This window comes from Microtus oregoni, unplaced genomic scaffold (assembly GCF_018167655.1).
Source record: "Microtus oregoni isolate MIOR12 unplaced genomic scaffold, Mior012 000079F_008, whole genome shotgun sequence".
NCBI classification, from domain to species: Eukaryota; Metazoa; Chordata; class Mammalia; order Rodentia; family Cricetidae; genus Microtus; species Microtus oregoni.
In genome coordinates this window covers 524059-546976 of record NW_024544160.1, presented here as the reverse complement: position 1 = coordinate 546976, position 22918 = coordinate 524059, and positions in this window count along the sequence as shown.

Genomic DNA, 22918 nt, shown 5'->3' with positions numbered 1-22918 from the left:
ATGGAAAGTTATATACTCAGTTATAGCACAAGTTTGAGACTGGGCCGGATGCATAATACCTTGTCCCCCCCAAAAAAGTGAATAAATTAAATAGTTAAAAAAAAAAGATTCTTCTATACCCATTACCTTCTTGGAAGTAGATTGATACTGTCAGGATCAGACAACTCTCATTCTCATAGAAAAGAACCTGTTATTAAAACATCTTAAATGTAATATTTTGTAGATTTCTGAAGCATTTGAAGATAAAATGTCTATCTAAATATATCTTTATTTTACCTTAAAACCATATGTAATGTGACTATAAGTTTGATAATACTAGGTTATTAACTACTAACCTGAATTTCCTTATTATCCTAAATAATTGGTAATAATAATATTCAAGGACTACAAGTTCACATTACATTGTTAAATTAGTTATATAAGTAAAATAACTTGAACAAAAGTAGAAATATGTATACAGTGTTTTCTAACAAAACTAATCTCCATATAAAATTCATATATAATATACAAAAGTCCAATGCAATGTAAATCATTTAAAACTAGTAGTTGCTTTTAAAAATAAGAGTCAATAATCTACCTTTTTAATCTTAACATCTATATCCTCCTGTTTTTTTTCTTTACAGAGTAGATTCAGTAACCTACACTTTTGTACTATCATGTCTATATCCCCGTCTTTTCTTTTCAAAACATTTTCTTTGTTTAGCGTTTTTTCCTGATCATTACCAATATAACTTGTAGATAACCTTCTAAACAATGACAAATATCCATAATCCGATGAATGACCAAAACCATCTACCCATTCTCTAGGCAATGTGGGTGTCGTAAAAATATTAGGCAAGAAATACTGGTGTTAGAAAGGTACTATTACTGAAACCAATAATAGCTGATGTGGGAGTCTAATCTGTGTGTTGCTTTTTTTTTGGTAAATGAATAAAGAAACTGCTTTGGCCTATTTATAGGGTGTAATGACATAAACAAATGCAGACAGATTGTAAATATATATATATATATATATATATATATATATATATTTAATGTAGAAATAGACTTAAAGAACCACTGTTCCCGTGGAGACCAGGAAAGCAGAAGCAGTGTCTGGGAGCTCACTCACCAAATTTATAGGCAAACATTAGCCTGAAGCAAACACGCCTCCTAAGGGGCGGGACTTATCTCTACATCTCCCCTTTTTGTCTAAATAAGACAGAACTAAACCAAATACAACTATATACAATAATAACATATAATAAATATAACAAACAACATTGAGAACAAAAGTTTTGCTAAACATTCTATTTCAAGGAGTCTAAATAATGTAGAGAGTAACTATAATTATATAATCTTCAACTCCGTCAAAGATCTGAGAATGGAATAAATATTACTTAACAAACGAGATATATCCAAAATGTGAAACAATTGACAGAGACAACTGACTACCTGGGCAATCACCCAAAGTCTCGTTTGCAATGTTGAGTCAACCAACTTTGGCTAAGGCCTAACATAACTGACATATAATTAAAGGCAAGGAACTTTTCAAAACTATCTTACCCTGTCTTGACATGATATGACAGTCCTGTTTTATCCATTGATGCATGCTCTGTATCTCTGTCAGTGGTTGAGGTATGGGCATTTCTTTGCCCAAAGGCCAGTTATGCCAAATAGAAAGACTCCAGATGGAGTGTCTTCGGTGCTCAACATTCTGTCGGGAATAGAGCGGTGTTGCCAGGAGCAAATTTGTCTCTGTATCACGAAACTCTGAGTTAGATTAAAGGCCATTTTCTACAGCTCTTTGAAGAGGTTGAAGATTATCTATCTATACTGAGTATAATATCTATATATCTAGAGAACCTGAATAGTCTAATTATAAATGACAAACTTAGATGACTATCTATATAATTCTCAATATCTATCTAACTTAAAGACTAAGACAATAAACAATTGTGTAACAAATGAGGAAAATGACCTCCAAATATAAACACTGTACAAATATACATTGCAATTGGTAAATATATATCAATACACAAACATTATATAAGTATCTTTATCAGAGGAAGAAATGTACACTGCAATATGGTAAATATATACTATATGTATATATATGTATATATATAAATACATATGTCAATACATAAAAAATATTTTAAACAGAGATAGAAACATGCATGCATATAATAGTCAATATAATTAACTTTGTATCAATATACAAGAATCGTTACCAATATATTTGCATAAAAGCAGTAACTCACAATTATAAATCTATTATCCAATCATTCCCTCTTTTTTTTCCCCAAAATGATCCCTGAGCTTATAAAATTGCTCCCCCAACCTCCCAACCCCTAAATGATGTCCCTAAACCCAGAGGCAAACTTTACTGTGAGGGGGATGTCATTCTCTAGAATTACTTCCAGCTGTCATGGGGGCGACGTTCTTTCTGGGGGGATCCTGTGAAAGTAAAATGATGCTTAAATTTCAAGATCAATGTCTTTTAAAATTGCAAATAGTCTCTGAGTATTTTGTGGCAGTCTGGTCAGAATGTTGTACAAGACGTGTACCATTTCAGCTAACCAAGTTGGGATCGTCTTGTGCAGCTGGTACACAAAACAGGTCTTGTAGTAGTGCTATCAGTATCATGAGGTCATATCGACCAGGTAGAGTTGTTGTTGTGGGGCCCCATCTTCTTCCTAGAAACTTCAAATGTCACTTCAGGAAAAACTTATTGTTCATTGTGAAAAACTTAAACATTAATCATATATACATATATATATATATACATATATATATATATATTCAATGAAAGGCATGATAGGTATATTCAATGAAATGTATGATAGATATGAAGTATGATAGATATGTTTTCTAAACTCACATATCTTTCTGTCCCATATCATGGCTCTTGACATGAGACAGAAACTCCAGAAACTCTGGGTTTTTCTCTTACTAACAGGCTTGGAATTGGAGAGGGACTGAGCCAGAGTCCAACTTCAAAACCAGCTCTATATATTTATAAATAAATGTTTAATAAGACATATATATATATATAAATTAATACTTACAAAAATGTGTCCATCCATCAGTAATTAAATATTCAGGGTACCTTAATTTCTTTGAAGATGAGTATTATCCTATGGAGATAAGAAAAGAACCCTGCCCATAACCTATCTGTTTTTCTTACCATCAGTATGCTCACCATCCTTGTGAATGAATTGTTATTTATCTTTTCCAAGTGGCTTCTCTTCTTCAAACCGAACTTTTATTAATTTTGACGGTATCCACAATTTTTCCTCACCTGTGGAGATAAGAGCAAAACCCCTTCCCCAACGTAGCACATCTCCTGGCTTCCATTGTGAGGTCAGCACATCCTTGAAATAAACTGGTTGATTTAGTTCAATAGACTTTTCCATTATCCAATATCTTTCTGCAGCCGTTGTTCCCATCTCATTAGCGTTGAGAAAATTCAAGGTTAACAAAGCATTATGTAACCTATTTCTGGGGGTGTTTTCCACCCCTTTCTGTTTATTCAACCTATCCGTTATAGTTCGATTTGATCTTTCTATCACTGCTTGACCTGTAGGATTGTATGGTATACCTGTAACATGCTTGATATTGTAATAATCAAAAAACTGTTTCATTTTCCTAGAAACATAAGCAGGAATATTATCCGTCTTTATTTGTGTAGGTATATCCATGATACCCATGACTTCTAATAAATGAGTGATTACTAAATCAGCTTTTTCTGAACTTAAAGCAGTTGACCACTGAAAGCCTGAATAAGTGTCAATGGTGTGATGAACATATTTTAATTTGCCAAATTCTGCAAAGTGGAACACATTCATCTGCCAAATTTTATTTCTTTGGGTGCCCTTTGGATTAGCCCCTGCAGGCAGTGGTGTTTGGTTATAGAAAGAGCAAGTAGAGCATTTCTTTACAATCTCCTTAGCTTGTTGCCATGTAATTGAAAACTCTTTCTTCAAACCTTTGCTATTAACATGATGTTTTTTATGAAATTCAGAGGTTTGTAGCACACTGCCAATCAATAATTGATCAATTTCTGCATTACCTTGTGCTAGAGGACCTGGCAGACCTGTATGGGATCGGATGTGTGTTATGTACATAGGGCAAAGCCTGTTCCTGATCAAATCTTGAACCTAGATAAACAATGAGGTTAGTTCAGTATCATCAGGTATAAATTCAGCAGTTTCAATATGTAAAATAACTCTTTCTGCATATTGTGAATCTGTAACTATATTAATAGGTTCTTTAAAATCCCTCAGCACCATAAGAATGGCATATAATTCTGCCTTCTGGACAGAATTATACGGACTTTGTTCTACCTTACCCAAGTCTTCTGATTTGTAACCTGCCTTCCCTGATTTATTGGCATCAGTATAGAATGTTCGGGCTCCAGTTATTGGAGCATCACGGACTATTTGAGGAAGAGTCCAAGAAGTTCTCTTTATGAAGTTAAGCCTCTTGCTTTTTGGATAGTTGTTATTAATGTCTCCCAAAAAATTAGCGCAAGCTCTTTGCCATGGTTCATTATCTTCCCATAATTTCTTTAGTTCATCAGCAGTGAAAGGCACTATAATTTCTGCTGGGTCTATGCCTGCTAGTTGACAAAGTCTCAGCTTGCCTTTTATAATTAACTCAGAGACTTTTTCCACATAAGTTTTCAGTTTCTTACTTAGTTTATGTGGTAAAAAGATCCATTCCAAAATAATATCATCTCTCTCCATTAAAATTCCTGTAGGAGGAATTTTTGATGGTAGTATGACGAGAATACAATTGAGCTCTGGATTCACCCTGTGCATATGTGCCTGTTGTAATTTTTCCTCAATCATTGTCAGTTCCTTTTCTGCTTCAGCTGTTAATTCTCTGGGACTGTTTAAATCTTTATCACCATCCAAGGTTTTGTTCAAATGAATTATTAGATCAGGTGTTATTCCAATAGCTGGTCGTAGACTGGAAATGTCTCCTAACAGTCTTTGAAAGTCATTAAGAGTCCGTAGGCGATCTCTCCGAATTTGTACCTTTTGTGCCTTAATTTTTTGCAAACCTATTTTATAACCTAAATAACAGAATCTCCCTTCTGAATCTTTTCAGGAGCGATTTGCAATCCCCATTTAGGTAAAAGTATCTTTATTTCTTCAAACAGTCTGTTCAAGGTATCCATGTATGAATTGGAAAAACAAAATGTCGCCCATGTAATGGTATACTGTAGATTTGCGAAATTTCTTGTGTATTATTTGCACTGGTTGGTTCACAAAATATTGGCACAGGGAGGGGCTATTTAACATACTCTGTAGGAGGATGGTCCAGTGGTACCTCCTCGAAGGTTGAGAATTGTTATAAGTAGGCACTGTAAAGGCAAATTTTTCTCTATCTTCTTTTTGCAAAGGAATAGTGAAAAAACAATCCTTTAAATAAATAACAATGAGAGGCCATCCTTTTGGTAATAAAGAGGGCAAAGGAATTCCATATTGCAGAGGGCCCATAGGTTGAATAACCTTGTTGATGGCCCTGAGATCTGTCACCATTCTCCATTTACCTGATTTTTTTCTTAACCACAAATACAGGAGAATTCCAAGGATTGGTAGATTCTTCTATATGTCCAGCATCTAATTGTTCTTGTACCAGGTGTTCTAAAGCCTGTAACTTTTCCTCAGCTAAAGGCCATTGCTTTGTCCATATTGGTTTCTCAGTCAACCATTTTAGAGGCAAGGCTGTTGGTATCTCTGAAGGGACATCAATTGCTTGTTCTTGTACAGCCCGAATGGCCAGATTTCTCCATTTGTAATACCTTTTAATATTATTCTCAGAAATGTGGGCTCTAGAAGTAGCAGGAATGTTAATTTAGGTATTCCATTGTTGTAATAGGTCATGACCCCATAAATTCATTGCGATATTGGCTACATATGGCCTTCCTTTTCCTATTTGTCCCTCTGGCCCTATACATTCAACAAATCTTGTGCTCTTCCTTACTCGAGATAGGGTTCCAATTCCCAGGAGTTGAACACTTACATTCTGAAGAGGCCAATATGGATGCCAAGATTCTGGGGTAATGATACTTACATGAGCACCTGTGTCCAGCAGGCCAGTAATAAAAATGCCATTTACACACACTCTCAATTTAGGTCTTTGGTCATTTATAGAAGTTTGCCAAAACACACGTAACTTATCTTTCTGATCTTTATTGCTTGTAACAGTAGGCATGGGGATTCCTAATTGTCCTGACTAGGCACGTTCTCTGCAGTAACTGGAAATGACTGAACCATGTTTGTCATGGGGGTCTGTGAGGCCCCCCTCACCTTTCCCGTCTGTATCAGGTTACCTAGTCTGTCTCTTGTAGACCTGCATTCATTCATCCAATGTCTGCCTTTTCCACATCTTCTACATAAACCTGAAGGCTGAGTCCTCCTATTTCTGTTATTTCCAGAAGATGCATTATTATTATTATTTCTGAAAGATGTATTATTATTATTATTATTATTTCTGAAAATCTTTTATCTCCAATTCCTTTTCATATGACCCATTTTGCCACAATTAAAACATTTGGTATTCTGGTGTCTCCTTTTACCATTGGAAATTGCTTCTTCTACCCATGCTTCAGTGCCATTGTCAAATGTATCAACATTGAGTGTATGCAAGACCCATTCTTCCAAGGGCACTGATCTGAGCTTTAAAGGGCCCAAAATCCTTTTGCATTCCACATTTGCATTTTCATAAGCCAAAGACTCAAACATTATATGTCTTGCTTCTGGGTCAGATATCCCTATTTGTACAGCCTTAGTTATTCTTTGTAAAAAGTCACTAAAGGGTTCTCTCTGACCCTGTTTAACTCTGACAAATGATTCCATTCCCTGTCCTGGGTCTTGTATCCTGTCCCAAGCCCTCAAGGCTGCTGTAGTACACATGGAGAGTGTGTTTTCATCCAAATTAGCTTGTTCCTGAGGGTTGGAAAAGAGCCTGTCACCTAGAATTTTATCTAGGGAAATGTCAATTCCCTTCACTTTTTCCTGCTGTTCTAAAAGTCTAGCCTCTTGCCTGAATAAGCATTTCCATTTCAATTGCGGTCCACTCTCAAGTACCGCAGAGCTCAGCTGGAGCCAGCCCAAGGGGGTTGCTCGCTTGTTGTGGCCCAAGATCTTAGCATCTCTTTAACAAAAGAGGCTTGCATCCCAAAAGTCATGACAGCCTGTTTTATTTCCTTGAGATCATTCATACAGACAGGCTCCCATGTATCCTCCTTGATTACCATAGGATTTCCGGAACCAATCACCTTCTCTGTTGTTATTACTGGAAAGGCAGGTAGAGCTGTAGGTAGAGCTTTGTGGAAATTGTCCCAGAGAGATTTACCCACAGATGTAGTTAAAATTTGCCTTTCTACCCTTTGCTCTTCTTCATCAGAATTTAGAAATTCCTCAATCTTTTCAATTCTATTCACCATTGCCTTCTGCAATGTCTGAATCTCCAGTCCAGAATTATGTTCCAAAACCTTCATTGAGGATTCTAAAGTATGAAGTTTGTCCGTTAGAGATAACATCTCATCTTTGGACATAATTTTTATGGCATAAACCGTGTCTTCTTGTATTGACAATCTTTCCGTCAATCTGTCACAGATAAAGTCTGATTGCCACATTCAGCAGTTTTGATTCTCTCAGTTAATATTTCATTTCCTACAGAAAGGGACTGAAGCTTACGGTCCAAATCAGCTGTTCCCTCTTGCATAGTAATAAATTTCTCCTTAATAACAGCCACTAATGTTTCAGTTCCTACAGAAAGGGACTGAAGCTTACGATCCAAATCAGCTGTTCCCTATTCCATAGTAATGAATTTCTCCTTAATATCAGCCACTAATGTTTCAGTTCCTACAGAAAGGGACTGAAGCTTACGATCCAGATCAGCTGTTCCCTCTTCCATAGTAATGAATTTCTCCTTAACATCAGCCTGGAGAAGTTCAAACTGATTCTTGAGAAGATTGTTGTCACTATCAATTGTTTTTTAGCATTTAATCTCTGCCTTAAGAATCCTGGATTCGTCTCGTAAAGACTTTATCATATTTCTATTATCAATCCATTTAGTGCCAATGAAAACTACGAATCCCAGAAGGATCTATAGATGTGGGGTGATAGATATCTCTTGTAAAATCTCCCACATGGTATAATTAAAAATACTGTTAAATTCTTGAACAGTAACGTGTTCAGACATTTTATTTATAAAAGAAAATTTTTTTTACCTGCAATGATCGGTTTCTGCCAGTGATGGTCTCTGTGTTTTTGAGCCTGTTCTAGAACTAGCTCTTGTAGACTGGGCTGGTCTCGAACTCACAGAGATCTGCCTGTCTCTGCCTCCCAAGTGCTGGGATTAAAGGCATGCGCTAACACCGCCTGGCCGGCCTTGAACCCACAGAGATCTGCCTGCCTCTGCCTCCCAAGTGCTGTTATCAAAGGCATGCACCCCCACCGCCCGGCCAAGTCACTTTGTATCAGATCTAATCTGCCGCTGTTGCGATTTTTGTTGCAAAACCGCAGGTACTTGAGCTTCTGCTAATTCAGGCAGTGGGGTTCCGCTGCAAACTTAGCCAAGGCAAGCAGAATGGGTCTGTGTGGCCGAGTGTGTCTTGGACTCGGCACTGGGGCCTAAGTCACGAACTAAAACCAGGAGGGTGCTGTGTTAGCTAGCAGGCTACCTGCTTGAGTCGGGGGCAAAATAGCCCGATGTTGGACGCCAAAATGTAACGGCGTAAACAAATGCAGACAGATGGCAAATATATATATAACTAGTAACTAGCATTCTGCCATAGCCTCTACATCATTTCCTGCCTCCAAGTCCCTATTTGGTTTGGGTAACTACCCTGATTTTCTTCAGTGATGAAGAGAATGAAAGTGTAATCAAAAAACAACAACAAAAACCTTTGCTTTACAAGCTGATTTTGTTTCATTACATCAATAGTAATTCTAACAAAGATTGCCTGGACTTGTCTCATCAGCATTTTTCATCACCATACTAGTTTTCTCTTCATCTGTATGCAAAACACAAAAGGTAGTAAACATACTGAACTTATTAGACCAACATATGTGAATGATGGCAATTTGTTATTTTTTTTAGAATGGATTTGAACTTACTTTTATAATCTTAATTTTGAAACTTTTGGCCTTCTTATGTTCTTTTACCTTCTTGTATTTGTCAAATGATGATATACCAGAGATAGCAGGAAGTTCACTAAGACTTTGTACATACATTTTTATGTATGTCACTGTTACAATAAAGTAACAACTATAAGGAAAAAAAAACATATGGCACTTTGAAGCTGTTTTTTGTTAGAATTTATTTATGATGATTTGGGGAAGAACTAGGTAAATTACTACTAAAATTGTACACATGATATATTTTCTTTAAATTTTATAATATTGGGCGCATGGCATTGGTTAATTTTGGAGATACAAAAAAGAACATATCACACATCAATTTTCCTATGCTGAAGCAACTTGAAAATTCACTGATCCACAGTGTTCAAAATGTGTGTGTATATATATATGTGTGTGTGCAAATATATATATATATATATATATATATATATATATATATATAGAGAGAGAGAGAGAGAGAGAGGCAGACAGACAGACAGACAGACAGACAGAAAAACAGAGACAGAGAGAGCAAGAAATCACTATTTCATAAACATTCATACATGGAATCCTTAGAAAACTTTGTGATTTCTCTTTAGCCTATCCAATTTGAGAAACAGCTTCGCCATTTTCTCAAGTGCCTGCTGATTTTAAAGTCCTCATAATGCCATTAACGTGTCAAGACACATATTCATTCAGTACTTCACTCACTCAGAGATTTCTGTGCTCCCTATGTTAAATCAGTACTGATAGAGGTGATGTAAAAATAAAAGTAAAAGGAAACCAAACTCAACAAAAGCGTATAGCCCTTGATTTAGATCAAGGAAGAGCAACAGTCTCTCTGTGGAACTGGAGACACAAGAGTACAGGGGCTTGGGGATTTTTTAGGGCAGAAGAAAATTTTGGGATAGAAGATTACATCGGTAGATTCATTTTCTGCACTTCTAAGCTCATAAATTCCAAAGGTTATTTTCTATATGTTGACTTTCATGTAAGTAGTTTCCCTGCACCTGAAATCTAATGGTGGTTCTTGGGATATTGATTTCCTTGTCAGATGTTTTCTGCTCATGGATTCTAATGGAGGTTCTTAGGATATGGACTTCCTTAGATCCTAACTACCTGCACATGTTATCAACCTGTCAGCTTTCCTGCAGGGAATTTCTGCTTTCCTGAGTCTTTTAGGTCATTAACCCTACACCTTCTGTTTCTTACTTGTTAAATATTCAAGAGGAATCTTGGCACTGAGTCAAGGGGTATTTCCCTGCAATGCTCAACACCGGACTGTAATGGCAAAATAGATAATCTTAACAGAAACTATGCCTAGAAAAACTAAAAGGGATGTTTTAACAAGCTAATGCAATTAAAACCTTGAAGATAATTGAAAATTATTTTGCAGTAGTAGCAGGAGAAACAAATCTACTTCTTACTTTTGTTAGATGTGACACCGTAATTGGACCAAATCATTGCTATTATTATTATGTGTCCAAGCACCTAGGAGGCAGATCCCAATCATTTCCCAATTGTATCTGCTCTCATTTTAAGGAACTGTTGTCAAACAAACGTGTTGGTAATACATGTGACATATTAAATACCATGTAATTCACAGGGCTATAGCCAGTTGAGACTATTTGAATTGAGCTCACTGGGATTTCAGTTGTTAAAGCAGCAACCCCCAAAATGTCGGGAGTTATTAATGTAACCAACCCTGTAGGCTTTTTCCCTGACCAGACTTACCTGCACAAATAGGATTACTAAACACTTCAGAAATATAGTCACTGTGTTATTTCTCAATCCCAGGCCACTTCTTGCCTGAAATGACAGTTTTCAATGGTCCAATGTATTTGTTCTTTTTCTCCAGAAATGATACAAACATACCTTTCCACCTACATTGTTAGATTTCCAAGGCAGAATAAAAAGACAAATTGCAAAAAGAGACAATAATATGATCTTCAATAGTTGGAACTGTAGTTAATTAGCACACACAATGAGAGGCAGCCTCTCTATCACAGAAAACATCTGTCTGCCAAGGACTGAAGCTGCCCTAAATCCTTTGTAGGGGCAAAATGATTGGCTTAGAACTGAGGAACGTGTTGCCGCTTTAAAGGAATACATATCTCTCCTTTCTGATATTGTTTGCCCAAAGCCAGACAGACCAAAATGGAAGACAGTTGGTCTCAGTTTACATTCAGTTTTGTGTTAATCAACTAAGCAATGTTATCTGTAATCACATAAGAATTCTACATTAAAGCAAGGCACTCTATCACTCATCAGCATAGTAAATGAGTCAAGCTCTTTTCCTATTATATCTTTCCGCAACAAGTTAAGTTTTAACCCACTGTGCCAATATTCTACAGTGAGATCATCTGTAAGATTTAAAATTTTTAATATAAACAGGTCTTTATTTAAAGAATTTGTGGGGAAAAGATATATAAGCAAAAATATAGAGAGACTACGGATGTCACATAGAAGGAAATGTAGTTTTATAGTTATGTCTACTACAGCCACCACTCTTTAACTTGCCATTTCCCTAATGGATCCCAAACACCTCACTTGCAGGATCTGTGTCGCAAATCAAGATACTAGGTAGGAGCAATGTGCTGTGTCTTTGCTCCTCAACATAGCTGAGCCATCTAGACAAGACTCAGGCCTCCTTGCTCAATTACTGACTTAGATAACTTGGGAATTGTCCTGAAGACTAAGGGCATATTTTTTTTGTCTTTCTCCCTTGTTTTTCCAAAGTTTTCTTTAATCTTCCTTCCACGTATTCTGGAAAATGCCCTTTCAAGTCATCAACATACAACTGTATATCTTCGGATTTTACTTGTCCTAACAATATTTTTCAAAACATTAATATATAACAACTTATATTCTAAAACTACTTCCCCAAGTATTACACCAGATGGACAATGCACCCCCTTCCATTTGCTTCATTAGTTCTTGCCTTTTATTTTACGATTTTCATGGTTTTCTCATGTGAGTTTTATGGTGAGTTCCCTATAGCTCAAATGTTTACTTTAGGCACCCTTTGCTATTTCCTGCACTCCTTGAGTCCTGGAACCCTGGGTAGTGGTTGGAAGGAATGAAAAAAAATAATATAAAAAGAATGCATACTTAATGCCTTGAAAAGATGAGATATGCATGCTAAAGTGTGTAATGTTTCCCTTCATTGTTACCCCATTTTTCTTATCTCCCCTTCACAAGGAAATGACCTCCAAGGTCATTCTTGGCTGATCATGGTGTGTGAAGTTGACTATTAACAGGACACAATATAGTTTTTCATAGTTTTTGTGCAGTAATCATAGATGCTTTGCTAGGAAATGATTATTTTAAGCCTATCTGAAAGCTGCAATATTATTCCAGTAAATTTTGGGGTTGACTTAGTAATACTATACCATGAAAAGCCTAGTAAGCTGCAGATACTTATTTTTCCATATGCTGACAAATGTTAAGCATTCTCACCTGGTTTTCCATATGCTAGTGACCTCCTAGCTTGTCTAGTTATCATTTTGAAATCTGTTGTCTTTGTGTGTTCATTATCTATTTTATTTTTACAATTTAATGAATGGTATCCCTTTCAGAGTATCAAGGTTTTTTTTTTTTTGGAGCATATACATTTCATCTGATATTGTTATAAAATAGCCAGTTACTATAATATTATGCTTAAATATTGTACTACATTTTACAGAGCCAAGTCTTTTTCTTTTTTTCTACTTTTTCTTTATTTTTTAAAACAATCTTTTCTCATTTTACATACAAATTCCTGTTTCTTATCCCTCCCCTACTCCTGCTTCTCCTAACTTCCACCCACAGCACCATCTGATGGAGGAGGGTCATCTTTCTATCTGTTGTTTCATTGGTTAAGTAATAAAGAAACTGATTGGCCTCTGATAGGAGAGAAAATTAGGTAGGCGGAGTAGACAGAACAGAATGCTGGGAGAAAGAAGCTGAGTCAGGAAGTCACCATGATTCTCTCACTCCAGATAGACACAGATTAAGATCTTTCCTGGTAAGCCAGCTCGTGGTGCTACACAGAATATTAGAAATGGGTTAGAACAATATGTAAGAGCTAGCCAATAAGAGGCTGGAACTAATGGGCCAGGCAGTGTTTAAAAGAATACAATTTCCGTGTAATTATTTCAGATAAAGCTCGCCGTGTGGGCAGCTGGGCACCAGGAATGTAGCCTGCCACTCCTATTATAACATCAATCCACTCCTCAAAGAGGGTAAGGCTTTTTATGGGGAGTTAACAGTCTGGCACATCACTTTGAGGCAGGACCAAAACACACCCTTCTATCTAGGCTGAGGATGGTATTCCTCCAATGAAATTGGGCTCCAAATAGATTACTTCAATCACTAAGGATAGATCCTACTCCCACTGTCAGTGGTCCCACAGACTGCCCCAGCCACAGAACTGTCACACACATTCATGGAACAAAGTTTGGGCCTATGCAGGTTCCACAGCTGTCAGTCCAGAGTCAGCAAGCTCCCACTAGCACAGTTCAGGTGTTTCTGTGGGTATGCCTTTCATGGTCTTGACCATTTTGCTCATTCCTCCCTTCAACTGGACTCTGGGAGCTCATCCCAGTGTTATTTCTGGATCTCTGCTTCCATTAGTTGCTGGAAAAAGTTTCTATGACAATTAAGGTAATCAATGTTATTGCAGGGGAAGAAAAGTTCAGGTGTCCTCTCCACTATAGCTTAAGGTCTTAGCTGAAGTCATTCTTGTGGATTACTGGGAATTTCCCTATTTCCAGGTTTCTTGCTATACCTATAATGACTCCCTCAATAAAGATATCTCTTTCTTTGCTCTCCTTCTCTTTTCCTCCATCTGGATCATCCTCATTAATCAAGTCATCCTACCCCCCCTTCTCCCTTCCTTCTCCCCTTTTACACTTCCTTCAACCCCCAATCTCACAATCCCAATTTTTTCAGGAAAGCTTGTCTATTTCCCCTTCCCGGAGGGAGGGGGAATCCATGTATGTTTCTCTTAGAGTTCTCATTGTTACCTATCTTCTCTTGGGTCATGAACTATAGATTGGTTATCCATTGCATTATGTCCAATATCCACTTATGATTGAATACATACTCTTTCTGGGTCTGGGTTACCTCATTCAGGATGATTTTTTGTAATTCCATATATTTGCCTGAAATTATCATGATGTCATTGTGTAAATGTACCACATGTTTCCATGTGTCCTGCTTATCCATTTCTGGATATCATGTACCTTGACAGTGATTGAGGTATTGTCCCAAAGCCAATTGTGCCAAGAAGAAAACAAACTCCAAGTTTAGTGTCTTGGGTGCTCAACATTCTTTCTGAGCAGCATCTGTCTCAGGCGGTTGATCCATGGCTTCTCCCTGACTCTGCCCTTCTTTCTCCCAGCATTCAACCTAACTGTCCCTGCCTACCTAAGCTCTGCCTTGCTATAGGTCCAAAGCAGTTTCTTTATTGATTAACCAATAAAAGCAACACATAGACAGAATGACCTCCCACACCAATCTTATACTAGTCAGAATGGCTAATATTAAAATCACTGATGTAAGCTTAAGAGGATATAGAGTAAGGGGGACACTCCTCCATTGCTGGTGGGAATGCAAATTTGCACAGTCACTTTGGAAATCAGAATGGCAGCTTCTCAGAAGATTGCTAAACAATATACCTTGTTGAAGTAGGAGCGGCAGGGCTGCGTCCCACGGCTAGTTTTACCCGAAATAATTACACGGAAACTGTATTCTTTTAAACACCGCTTGGCCCATTTCGATCTAGCCTCTTCTAGGCTAGCTCTCCCACCTGGACTAGCCCATTTCTAATAATCTGCTGTAGCCCACGAGCTGGCTTACCAGGAATGATCTTAACCTGTGTCTGCCTGGAGTGGAAGAATCATGGTGACTCACTGACTCAGCTTCTGTCTCCCAGGCTTCTGTTCTGTTTACTCCTCCCACCTATGTTTTAGCCTATGAGGGCCAAGCAGTTTTTTTTATTGCTTAACCAATGAAATCAACAGATTGATATATGACACTCCCACATCAATACCTCAAAACAGAGTAATACCACTCTTGGCATATACCCAAGGGATGCACACTCATACAACAAGGACATTTGTTTAACTATTTTCATAGCAACATTATTTGTAATAGCCAGAACCTGGAAACAACCTTGATGTGGGACAATTATCTTGTACCCTGTAAAGATTTATCCATTGAATTGCTTTAATAAAATGCTGATTGACCAATACCCATGCAGGAAGTTTATGTAGGATGACCAGGCAGGAAGTAGAGGTAGGGCAATGAGGACAGGAGAATTCTGGGAAGAGGAAAGACTCAGTCTGCTATTGTCACTCAGACACAGAAGAAGCAAGAGAATGCCTCCCTGATAAAACATGCCAAGCCACATGGGTAACATTGACAAGAATAATAGGTTAATGTACAATGTAAGTGTTAGTTAATAAGAAAGCCTGAGCTAATAGGCCAACCAGTTTATAATTAATGTAGGCCTCTTTGTGTTTCGTTGGGGCTGAACATTTGCAGGACTGGGCAGGACAGAAATCTCTGTCAACACAAACTAGATGCCCTTCAAGCAAAGAATGGATAAAGAAAATCTTGCCAATACAGAGTAAGATGGTTTTGAAAAAATTTCTACCTCTGAAAATGGTCTGTCATTTACATTAGGCCTTAGCCAAAGATGGTTGCAAAATGAGACTTTGGGTGATTGCTCGGGTAGCTAATTGTCTCTGTCATATATTGCTCATTTTGGAAGTTGCTTGATTATACTTCCTGCTTACTCAAGTAATATTATTTCCCTTCTTGATTCTTCAATGGAGTTGAAGAATAGAGAGTTGTAGTTACTTTCCTCTTATGACTTCATCAAGTTATTTATTATATAAGACTTAAACTCATTAGGATAAAATAATTATAGAATATACTTTTTCTTAATGTATATAATTTTATATTAAGCTTAGAACTCTCTTATTAAACAAAAAAAGGGGAAGTGCTGTAGGAAATCCTACAACCAGTAGCCTCTTGTACTATTTAAATACATGGAAAGCCAGCCAACCTCTTTTCTGGCTGAGGGATTCAGTTGCTGTTCTCCATTCCAGCAGAGAATATTGATTTGTGAGTCTACCCCTAAATAAATAACCCTCTTTTATTCTCAATTCTGCGATAGTGTGGGATTTCTTTTAAGCGTCCATCTTCATAAGCAAGTATCACTGAGTCATTTTAATTTGTATTTCTTTGATGGCTAAAGATGTTGAATAATTATTTAAGTGCCTTTTGACATTTGAAATTCTTCTGTTGAGAATCCAGTTTTTATCTGTCCCCCATTTTTTTCATGTTTGTCTTTTTTATTGTTTTATTGAGTTATATATTTTTCTCTGTTCCCCTCTCTCCTCCTCCTCCTCTTCTACCCTATCCTGAGCTCCCCATGCTGCCAATTTAACCAGGAGACCTTGTTTTTTTCTATTTGTATATTAGATCAATGTATATTCCTCTGATGGTCCTATTTGTCATTTACATTCTCTGTGGTTGTGAATTGAAGGCTTTTTTCTTTGCTTTATGTCTAAACATTTTTGAGTGAGTACATATTATATTTGTCTTTCTTGGTCTGGGTTACCTCACTCAATATGATGTTTTCTAGATGCATCCATTTGTCTGTAAATTTCAAGATGCAATTTTTTTCCCCTGTGAAATACTCCATTGTGTAAATGTACACATTTTCTTCATCCATTCTTTGGTAGAGGAGCATTTAGGTTGTACAGCTGTATTAGAAATCAGTATGGCAGTTTTTCAGAAAATTAGGAAACAGACTATCTTAAGACCCAGCAATACCACTTTTGGTTATATACCCAAAGGAGGCTCAATCATACCACAAGGACATGTGCTCAACTATGTTTATAGTGGCATTATATATACTACTCAGAACAAAGAAACAACCTAAATATACCCCATTTTTAATTGGATTGTTTGGTATTTTGATATCTAGTTCATTGAGTTACTTATATATTTTTGGAGAACAGTCCTTGGACCAAAGTGAGGTTGTTGAAGATATTTTCCCTTTCACTTGGCTGCCATTTTGTTTTATTGACTGTGTCTTTTGCCTTGCAAAAGCTTCTGTTTCAGGATGTCTCTTTTATTTTTTGTTGCTTTCAGTGTCTGTGTTACATGTGTTATATTTAGAAAGTGGTCTCCTGTGCCCATGCATTCAAGGATACTTCCCACTTTCTCTTCTATCAGGTTCTAGATTTATGGAGGTCTTTGTTCCATTTGAACTTGAGTTTTGTGCATGGCAATAGGTATGGATCTATTTGCATTCTTCTACATGCTGACATCACTAACATCATTTCCTGAAGATGTTTTCCTTTCCATTGTATCATTTTAGCTTCCTTGTCAAAAATCAGGTGTTTGTAAGTGTGTGAATTAATTTCAGGGTCTTCAATTAAATTCCATTTGTCCATGTGTCTCTTTTTATGCCAATATTAAGCTGTTTTTAATATTATAGCTTTATACTAGAGTTTGAAATCAGGGATGTAAATGCCTCCAAAAGTTCTTTTATTGTACAGGATTGTTTTGGCTATCCTTGGTTTTTTGTTTTCCCATATAAAGCTGATTATTGTTTTTTCAAGGTCTGTGAAGAATTGTGTTGGGATTTTGATGAGTATTGCATTGAATATGTAGATCGCTTTTGGTAAGATTGCCATTTTCATTATGTTGTTACAACCTACTCAAGATCATGGGAGATCTTTCCATTTTCTGGTATCTTCTTCAGTTTCTTTCTTTAAAGACACAAAGTTCTTGTGAAACAGGTTTTGGCTCCTTTAGTTAGTGTTATTCAAAGATATTTTATGCTGTTGGTAACTGTTGTAAAGGGTGAAACTTCTCTGATTTCTTTCTCAGCACTTTTGGGGGTTACTTACTTATAAAATCATTTCATCTACAATAACTGAAGTTTGACTTCTCCCTTTCCAATTTGTATCCACTTGTTCTCTTTTTGCTGTCTTATTGCCTTTGCTAAAACTACAAGTACTATTTTGAATAAATATGGAAAGGGAAGAAAACTTTGTCTTGTTCCTAATTATAGTGGAATCTCTTTTAGTTTCTCTCAATTTAATTTGATGTTGGCTGTTGCTCTGGATATTGCTTTTATTAAGCTTAGATATGCTCCTTTAATCCCTGATCTCTCCAAGACCTTTATCATGATTGATGTTGGAGTCTGTTGAAAGATTTTTCAGCCTGTAATTATATGATCACATGATTTATTTCTTTCAGTTTATTTATATGGTGGATTACATGGACAGATTTTCATTTATTGCAACATTCCTGCATCTCTGGGATTGTCACGGATGCTTTCTTTGATGTGTTTTTGGAAATTCTTTGGCAGTATTTTAGTGAGAAATTTTGCATCAATTTCAAGAGGGAGATTGGTCTCTTTATTATTTGAGTCTTTTTATGGTTTGGGCTTCAGGGTAATTATACCCCATAGAGTTTGACAGTGTTCCTTCTGTTTCTACTTTGTGGAACATTTTGAGGAGTATAGGTATTAGCTGTTCTTTGAAATTCTGATAGAATTCTACACTGAAAACTTCTAGCCATGGGATGTTACTTTATTTTATATTTATTTATTTATTTGGGCGACTTGATTACTGCTTCTATTTCCTTAGGGGTTATATATAGGTCAATGTAAGTTGTTCATCTGATCTTGATTTCATTTTGGTACTACAAACTCCTTAAAATTATTAAAATTATTGCTATTCTCAGAAAGTATGTTATATATTCTGATGGATATGCCAATAATACAAAAGAATAATGAAAATCATGCTCTCTTAATGATAAAATATAAAACCTTTGTGGATCTTCTTATCTTGACTTAATATATTTTGCCCAGAACCTTGTATATAATTAAAGATAGAACAATACTTGTGTAAACAAATAAATATTTGGAGAAATGATAAGATTGGTATGTGAGATGAGTGATAGCAGCAAATGTTTGCCATCATTAATTGTGACTTTTTTTTTTCCTTTTTTGTTTGGAAACTCAAGTTAGCAGGGATAAACAAAGAATTTCGCATAAAACAACATGAATTTTGTGAAACTATTACTGAATTGCTTCTGTGTGATGCTGGACATGTAATTAGTGTGAACCTTATTTTTTCCAGATTAACACTTTATGAAAAGTCATAAAGTGATATTTTCTGAGGTATCTTTTATAATAAATGTAGTTTCTTTATAATTTAATTCTTTGCAAAATTCACATTCTACTCCAGGCATTTCTTTCATTTTACTCTCTAATACAAACTCATATCCACAGATTCCTACTTCTTTTTGACACAAAGAAAATGGATAATAATTTAAAAACTTTGCTCTAAACTTTATGCATTCTTTAATCAAAAATGAAACGTTTTTGACAAATTATTCTATAAAGTAATTTTGAATCATTTTTAAGAAATGTCTTCTCAGGCCTGCCTGGTCTACTAGAGCTAGTTCCAGGTCAGGCTCCAAAACTACAGAGAAACCTGTGTCAAAAACACACACAAAAAGTCTTCTCTGTGAGTTCGAGACCAGCCTGGTCTACAGAGCTAGTTCCAGGACAAGCTCCAAAGCCACAGAGAAACCCTGCCTCGAAAAACCAAAAAAAAAAAAAAAAAAAAAAAAAAAAAAAAAAAGTATTTTCTGGGTTTATTTGTTCAAATAAGTTTCTGAGTGAAATCAATTGTTTCTATGCCATGTTTCCATGTTATCTAAATCTTTAACGTCATTGAGACATACAAGTACTTTGTCACTTTTAACTTTTCTTTCTTATAAAACACTTTTTGAGGAAACCTTCGAAATCAAGTCTTCATTTCTGCATTAATATGTGGCCTTTTACTTCAATACTTACTTGGTTTTATATTCCACCAAGTTTTAAGATGAGAAAAAAAATCATTTCATTGTTTTGCTAATAAGGATTTATAATTGAATAAAACACCCCTAAATATAATGTTGCTTATTTCAATCTGTGCCTTTTTGTAGAGACTTCCAAAACTGGGCAAACTCAAGATAAGATGCAAGGATGACAGAGTTGTCCACAAAATAAACAAAGAACATAATAAGGTAACAGAGTCATAACATTAGCCCAAATCAGAGAAACACAAAACAGTATGTTTAGGCAAAATAGAGTCATCTGTTCTTTGATTTTCAGTTATTCCAATTTCACTTAAAAGGGAAAGAAAAAAATCCCTTTAGTTGCATGCAGAAGAAAACAAAACAATGCATTTCACAATTGAAAATACTGGGGACTTTGTTCTAAAATCAGAAGAGATCAGAAGATTCTGAATCTTTTTGATGGTGACTGTTTTTCTAACATTATCTCACTTGTTCTATTTTGTTATTTGCCTATGATATATCCTATCTGTACACACTGAGTTTTAGTCTATATTTATTTGTGAAAGAATTAGAGAAAAATATAAAATATCAGTTAATTTTTACAATATTCTTAATATGTTACAGACTAAATATATTTGAAGTCATTTATGGTGGGAATTGTTATTGACGAGGAGTACTTTTATAGTACTTGATGTCAAGAAAAAATGTTTCTCTCTTATTAATTAACTCATCAAAATATTTTTGTTGTCTTGACATTGATCTTGAAATTGACTCTTCAGATTTCTCATAAGAGTATCTGTGGTTTTAATATAATAAAGCTTATAAACAATTATCAAACCTGTGTATGATGGTGCACAGCATTTTGAAAGTAGTGGCAGAAAGACTAAAAAAGACTTCAAGAATATTTTCCCCTATAAAGTGATACTACATGAGCTACTCAGAAAATTTCAGTCATTAATGTCTCATTGTTATATATTTTATTTTTTCTTCTGTCTTTTTATTATTTTATTGCTTTAAAAATAACAATCCAAATTCTCACTCCCTTCCCTCCTCCCACTTTCTCCACAAACCTTCCCACCCCTTCCCTCTCCAGTCCTGAGAGAGGACAAGGCAGCCTGCTCTGTGGCAAGTCCAAGACCCCCCCCACTACATCTATGTTGAGCAAGGATGTAGAAAAGGATCCCAAAAAGCCAGTACATACAGTAGAGACAAATGCCAGTGCCATGGAATATATTTTCTATAAGTATGACGGCAGATGGAAGGAAGTCTGTGTTAGGAAATAAATTATTTAAAAATGAAATCCTCAAAACAACAAAGAGAAAATGAGGATGTATTAGTAAAGAAATAGAAATGATATACAGAAAACCAACTTATTTGCCTAGAAATAATTTATAAAGGCAAAAGGAAATTTAGAAGCATTTGCAAGGAGTGAATTAACAAATGCTCCACTTATTTGTTTATAATCAATTGAACTTTAACATTATTATTCCTACTACCAGAGAATTGGTGTTTTATATATAAAAAAAACTCTGCAGATTTTGAAATTAAAAAAAAAAATCAAAGTTATCCTTGAGTCTCACACTTACCAACTAAGGAATTCTAACATCTCTAGGGCTCTTTGTACCAAAAATGAATTGGAAAGTATAATTACTAAGTTGTTTGAGTATTTGTCATAATATTTGTATAGGTATACTACTAATAGTGTTTAAATCAGAGTTGTAGTTTTCATTATGATTAAACTATCTACATGACAGGTGTGTAACAAACCTAATTGATAAAACTGACATTAAACAGTAATTAGAGATTAAAACTGTACAAACTTCTGTATTGTTAAGATCATAGAACTAGATATTATATTTAAATATATTAATGTTTTATCCAATTTTCAAACAACTTTCCAATTATTAATAGTTTGGTAATAGGCACATGTAACTGTGGTTTTAAAATTTTATTTTTTACTTCACACATTGGCTGAACCGTAACCTGACTATTACAATCTACCACATACCTTACCACATAATTGCAATGGTAACAACTATAATTTAACCTGAATATTTATATTTACTTGTAAAACTGTATAAAAGTTACTTTCTATCTGAATCTATTTGAGAATTATCCTCCTTAAAATCACGAGCCATAGGGAGACACCCTGTCTCGAAAATCCAAAAAAAAAAAAGAAAGAAAAAAGAAAAAGAAATCATGAGCCTGCTTTATGTGGTTGTGCAGGCCTATAATTCTTGTACTCAAGAGTTCAAGATTGCATTCAACTAACATAGAACATTTCAAGTAATCCTGGCTAAAAGATGTTTTGTACCGAAAATAGACAAACTGAAAAAACAATAATATAAAAGAAAAACCAAAAGGGACTTGAGAAATAATTCCATTGGAACAGCAAAAATGAGGATCTGAGATTGAAACCCAAAACATAAATGAAAAAGATGGACATCACACACATTCACATGTACACACACACACACAGTATGTCTATTATTTATCTATTTTGATGAGCTTTGCTATTCATTTATATCACTATCTTAAGATAAGAATATCTTTATTTTTCTAGATTTTTTTCTTTTCAAATACCTTTTTTTTTTTCTTTTTATTTTTCGAGACGGAGTTTCTTCGTAGCTTTTGGTTCCTGTCCTGGAACTAGCTCTTGTAGACCAGACTGGCCTCGAACTCACAGAGATCCGCCTGTCTCTGCCTCCCGAGTGCTGGGATTAAAGGCGTGCGCCACCAACGCCCAGGATCAAATAGCTTTCTTAATAGAATAGGCAGAAGCTATTTTTGAACTTCTTAATTTTTCCTATTATAGAATTTCATGTGAAGAGAAAGAGTATTCTGTGTGTTCCTTTTTTATGACTGGTACTTCAATCTTTTATATTTTAGACTGAAAGATAGACGTTAAAAAGATAGTTTATTTATCCATTTAGGATGAA